Consider the following 6,599-nt stretch of genomic DNA (forward strand, 5'->3'; position numbering starts at 1 on the left):
ATAAAAAATCATGAAATGATTATGAAGATCAAGCCCCACTTCAACTTTAGTTATGGGAGAGGAGTACTATTTGATAAAGACCTTTATGACATGACAGAAGAAGAAATTCTAGAAATGTGTCCCACTTCAGTTTGGAGAGTGAAAAAGGCAGCTATTGCCAACATGATCATTTTAACCTTTGTAGACTCTGAATTACATTCTCATGTCATATTTGAAAATGAAAGGGTACGACTACGTCCTTTCCAGCAAAGACCAATGCAGTGTTATCATTGCTTTAAGTTTGGCCACCCATCAAAAAACTGCAAAAACGCTAAAATTTGTATAAACTGCTCAGGTGTCCATCATGATGATGAATGTAATAGAAAAGCAAAATGTGTTAAATGTCAAGTGGAACATAAACCAAATAACAAAAATTGTGAAATTTACCAATATGAACTGTCTGCACTAAATAAAGCCAATGCAAAGCATATAAGTATTTGTTTTGCAAAAAGACAATTAGGACAACAACCTAGGAGCTATGTTCAAGTTCTTAAGCCACAACCCCTATCTATCACTAAGGGTGCAGTAGCAGCACCTTCTATTGTAGCAGGTGCATCAACCCCTGTGGTAGTGGCCCAGCCATCTGGGTCAGGTGTTTGGCCTGTCGAGGCTAGAGCACGAGCATCCAAGGAGGATAAGATGGCACTTAACCCAACCACCTTGGAATTGTCTTAGGCAGAGTCTCTGCCTGATTTAATGGAGACTGAGGAGCAAAAGTATCAAAAGAGGAGATGTTCCCCCTCATCCTCTCCTCCAATTAAACATGCATCACTTAGTAATACTGTAGATACGAAGTACTAAGCTGAGTAATACTGTAGATACGAAGTACTAAGCTGGATGCAAGAACCCCAGCCTGAATTTAAACAAACTGACAAGAAAGGGAAACAAAATGGCACCAGTAAATCGACAGATGATAAACCAAACCTGTCAAGACCAGTTCTTTCCAAATCATCTCTTGAGAACACCCATAAACAAAAGAGAGTAAAGGCTCCATTCAAAAGGCCTCCCACCAAGGCCAAGAAATTAGTTTTCACGTCAATCCTACAATGGAATTGTAGAGGTAGGTCTTAGGGCTCGAAGTGAAGAGCTGAAGGTACTGCTCCATGACCATAGCCCAGGTATTGTGTGTCTGCAGGAAACTAAGCTTGGAAGCACACAATATGATCCTGGATTAAATTACAGCATATATAATTCTCCACCACCAATCCCACCAATCGGAGATAGAGCTACGGGAAGTGCAGCAATTACTGCACATAAGTCGTTGGAACACTGCTTGCTATCAATTAATACTCATCTCGAAGCTGTAGCAGTAACTTTCATTTTAGACAAGCAAATTACAGTTTGCTCCATCTGTCTTCCTCCTGATTTGCATTTCACTTATAATAATATTCATTTAATGATCAATCAGCTTCCTACTCCTTTCCTCCTCCTTGGTGATTTCATGCTCACAACCCTATATGGGGTGGGTACACGACAGATGCCAAGGGTAGGATGTTGGAGAATATTATGGATGATCATAATATCACTATACTCAATAATGTAGCCATGACTTACCATAACATCTACTCCAATACTTTTTTGGCTATCTATCTGAGCTTTTGCTCATGTAGTGTTCACATTGATTATGAATGGTCAGTAAATGAATATCCAAATGGGAATGACCACTTCCCAATTCTTATAAAAGCAGTTAAGAATCAGCTCTCTGAGTCACCTCCCAAATGGAAGGTAGATGAAGCAGACTGGAAGAAATTTAGTGAGTCTGTTCTCATGGACAAGAATGTAAAATCATTTCCATCCATCTCGGAGGGATATAATTACTTCAGTGATACCACCATCAACAGACCAGCAGTTCCTTTGTGGAACAAAACCTGCAGTAGTATGAGAAAGATCACTAGGAAATGCTACAAAAAGTATAAGAGGAGTGGAACTGCCCAAGCCAAAATTATTTACCACGTGCTGTGGCCAGCCAAATTGAATATTTTAAAAAATCAAAAAGAGAGTCATGGATTTCCTACATGAATGGCATTAGCTCAAAAACACCATCCCAAATGATCTGGAAGGAAATTAAAAAACTAAATGTCAAGTTTGCCCCTGAACCTCTGCCTACCCTTAAGATAAATGGTGACCTAATCACCCAACCAGAGAGGGTTGCAGAAAAATTAGGAAAACATTTCTCAAGAACATCGAGTAGTGAGAACTATTATCTAGAATTCCAAGACATTAGAAATGCCCAGATTTCTCTTGATTTAAGTGAAAACAATTTTGAACCATATAATGGAAAATATACACTGCAGGAACTCAAAGATGCCTTGCAGAATACCAAACCATCAGCTCCTGGTGAAGATAAAATACATTATGAAATGCTGAAACATCTCCCAGAAAAGTCAAAGAAATTTCATTTAGATATAATAAATGAAATCTGGGAAACTGGTATTATTCCTAAGAGCTGGAAATTATTATTAATCTTCCCTATGAAGAAACCAAACGAGGATCCTGTTGTAACCAGCAGCTACCGACCAATAGCTCTCACCAGTTGTGTTTGTAAGCTGATGGAAAAGATGATTAACACCAGACTTGTATGGCACTTAGAAACAAATAAATTGCTTTCTCCATTCCAGTTTGGCTTTCGGAAAAGTAGATCTACTCTTGATCCCTTGCTCAGGCTCTCAAACCAAATACAGCAAGGTTTTGCTAAACAGTGCCAAACAATAGGAGTTTTCTTTGATTTGGTATAATAAAAAAGTTGTACAAGATGGGCGTCAAAGGAAAAATGATCAGATTTATAAATTCGTTTTTATCAGAAAGATATATAAAGGTAAGAGTTGGAAATCATGTATCATGACATTTCTTACAAGAAGAGGAAGTTCCTCAGGATAGTATCCTTAGTGTCACCCTCTTTGCTATTGCCATTGATGGAGTATTAGAAAAGATATCATCACCAGTAAAAGGCTCTTTATTTGTAGATAATTTGGCTCTGTATTGCACAGGATATGACGTAGTATCTACTAGCAGGTTCATGCAAAGAGCCATCGATAAAGTAAGCAAGTGGGCTAATGAGAAAGTATTTCTTGAATTGCCACATTAATTCGAATGGGAGAGTTTACACCAAGCGAGTCGAGTCATACCGAATCGAGGCGAGTCAAGGCAATTCAGAGTTAATGACTCGGGCGGAGCCATTTTTTCATCAGACATGGCGAGTCCGCTGAGAGGTGAGCACTATGAATCCTGAGGTCCTGATAAGTTTAGTGCAAGAGCGAAGTTCTATATATGATCAGTGTAATCCCATGCACCGGAATAGGGATGCCATAGCTGCTTTATGGAGGGATATTGCTGCAAAAATTATATGACAGGTCAGTTCAGTTTTTATTCACTACATTATTCAAAAGAAGAAATGGCTGCATTTGGTAACTCGTGCAGGTTTGAAATGCAAGAGATGTGCTAGTAACCACCACTCCGCCAGGCATCAAGCAGTTTGGGACTCCAATTTCCTGTCAAACTCCTGTTCACCCTTGATATCGTTCACTGATATTATGCTAAATGGTATAAATGCCGTTTCAAAAGTAAAAGATATTATGGCAATACTAATCTTTAGTAACAATGCAATGATAAAGCAATAGCATCAACAAATAAAATAATCTCATGCAACAAATAATCCTTCACTATACTTTAAATGCTTAATAAAGATATTATGCCATTGCAAAAGTAAAGGTCAATATGACAGATACTAATGATGAAATGATAAATCTGTAGCATCACCAATCATCCTTCCTTATACAGTACTTTAAATGCTTAACAAAGATGTGATGTGCGACCACTTATTGTGTGCTGACTGTCTGTAGCCTGTCAGTGGAGCATTCTGTCCTGCCACTCGACTGCTCCACCTGGTGAGAAAAAGTACTCTCTCAGAGTGTCGCGAACTGACATGGCTTCCTCTGCAGGCCATGTGCTTCTTGTTGGTGACAAACTTCTTATGTTTTGACAGTGGTCATCAATTACATCATCATTATCACCAAGAAAGCTGATATTGTCTTCATGATGAATGAAATTATGAAGCACACAGATACTATTAATTATTGCTTCCGATAACTCAATGCTTGTCTCCATTGTTGTTTTAAGTACACCAAATTTTGAGCTAATGTGCCAAAAGCACATTCTGTTGTCTTCCTAGCTCTGCTCATTCTGTAGTTGAACACTTTCCTAGAGTAATCTAGGCCCTTTCGAGAGTAAGAAGAGGCTTTAAAGGAAAAGCCTCATCTCCTATGAGGTAGAATGGTGCTGTGATTTCAGTGCTTGGTATGTTACTTGGCCTGGGAAAACCTAGATGTCCAGAAAGTAATGACCTACCCATATTTGAGTCACAGAAAATTGAACTATCACTATTTCGCCCATGTGTCCCTGCATCAGTCATTGTAAAACAACATTTGGCATCAGCAACAGCCAGTAGTGCAAAAGAGTGATACCCTTTATAATCATGGAAAAGTGAGCCTGCAGCAAGTGGGCATTTCTGCCGACAGTGCTTCCAATACAGTTAGGAACATTGCATTTCTCAGAAAACGTCCTTGCTATCTTTCTCCAGCAATGATTATCAGGTACTGCCATATACTGTGGTTACAGTACTTCCCATATAGCCCAGTGCGAAACTGGAACCCAAGGGAAACAAAGGATTCTCCAGTAGCAACATGTCTGGAAAAAATGTTATATAACAAGCATTTACTGGTGTGAGAGAGAGAGAGAGTGAGAGAGAGAGAGAGGTCATACAGGGGCGAATGGGAGCCAGAGGAAACCATATACAAATAGCATTCTTTTATTATTTTTTTTCGCTGAAGCTGAATGGAAGGAAAAATGGCATCACCTATGGAGTAATTTTATGAGAGAAAGGAGGAGGACTAGTATCAAGCCATCTGGATCAGCCCACAGCACAACAAAGAAGTGGGTTTCTCATGATGCTATGGAATTCCTCATCCCCTATGTAACGCCACGGGCAACATCATCTAATGTGCTAACACCGCCTGATGAGGACCAAAGTTTTGTAGATGTTACACCTGACGAATCATCCTCTGCTGTCCCGGATGCACCTGATAATGCATGTTTTCAAGAAATAAGAAACAATGTAGATGTCCGTGAAGGGAGCAGACCTGCTTTCAACCTACCTACCTCTGCACCAAAGAAGCCTCATGCTAACAAAAGACCTCGCTGCAACTTTACTATGAATTTGATATGCAGATCCTGGGGGAGTTGCAGAAGCTTCGTGAACAAGCAGCATGTAAAGATGAAAATTATCCAGGTCGTCAGTCCCTGTTGAGTCTTCTTCCCCTAATGAAACAATTGTCGCCAGCTGACAGTCTTGACATCAAAATGGTTACTGGCCTGAGCAACACACAACTCCAGCACCATCACCATCTCCTGCTAGAACTAATAATTCTGAATACACTTAGCTGTGAGAGCTAGCCCTAAAGCTGAAGAACATGACTTTTTTTATTATATACGTATCAAGATCAAGGAATAATTAGTGCATTTATTTGTTTTGCTGTATTTACAACCAAAAGTAAAGTATGTCTATGTTTTACCGTCTTCACATCCAGAAATATAAGTTTATTTATCTTGTACTGTATTCACAGCCGCCAAAAGTAGAGGATGTCTATTTATTTTTTTACTGTATTCACAACCAGTAATAAAAGATGTCTATTTCTCATTTTGTTTGATTTAGCACTGAATGAAACACTAGATCTACCTACTTACAGACTATATTTTCAATAATCCACTTCTTACCTTAGGAAAATGGCCATTCTTTCCTCAACTGAAAGTGCACGTCGGTAATTGGTGTTTTGCTTTCTTATATAGGGTGCAGTTAACTCCACTAACATTTTAAATTGTTCAGTTGTCATTCTGAAGAAGTCATAAAACTTCTCTGGATTGTTTATCAAGTCTGGGAATAGATGTCCAAAGCTTCTAAACTCTGGCCTTTTACCATTAATGTCATGAATCCATAATCTTTGACGCCTACGCCTACTCCTTCGCCACCTCAGCCACAGCAACAGCAACACCGATATTTCAGCGAGAACGCTTGCGTCCATCCTAGTCACTGTTGACCTTGATTCTGACTTTCTGACTCAGTCAGTGGGAACGGCGCTGATTCAAAATGACTCGAGTCATATGACTCGTCTTGACTTGACTCGACTCCACTCGCTAGGTGTAAACGCAACCTAATGTGAGATAAACCTAAGAAGTGAATTCACCAGTGATATTATTTCTTGATAGTCCGTATTAAAATCCTACGAATCAATGCTTTGTTTCATGCCGGGAGTAGTCAATGTATGCTGTATTCTAAATGTAGAACTGTCATTTTTCTACAGTCAGTGGGCATATGAGTACCATTGCTTTTTTTTTTTCTTATTTTTCCGTAAGTACGGTGGAAAATAAACTTAGCCGGTTAGCAGCTTCGTAATTTTTTGCAACACGGAAAAGCTGAAGAAAATTCCAAGACATACAAATCTTAAGCCTTTTTCATCCAGTATGACTCCAGGGCAATAAGAACTTATGTGGAAGGCCATCTAGCATGT

General features: G+C 39.2%; 1 pseudogene; it reads left to right on the plus strand.

The window, feature by feature from the left end:
• The first annotated feature begins 3,257 nt into the window (after positions 1 to 3,257).
• On the plus strand, positions 3,258 to 5,487 carry LOC136831019 (uncharacterized; annotated as a pseudogene).
• Positions 5,488 to 6,599: the final 1,112 nt, after the last annotated feature.

The sequence above is a fragment of the Macrobrachium rosenbergii genome, chromosome 48 (genome assembly GCF_040412425.1).
Source record: "Macrobrachium rosenbergii isolate ZJJX-2024 chromosome 48, ASM4041242v1, whole genome shotgun sequence".
Classification (NCBI taxonomy): domain Eukaryota; kingdom Metazoa; phylum Arthropoda; class Malacostraca; order Decapoda; family Palaemonidae; genus Macrobrachium; species Macrobrachium rosenbergii.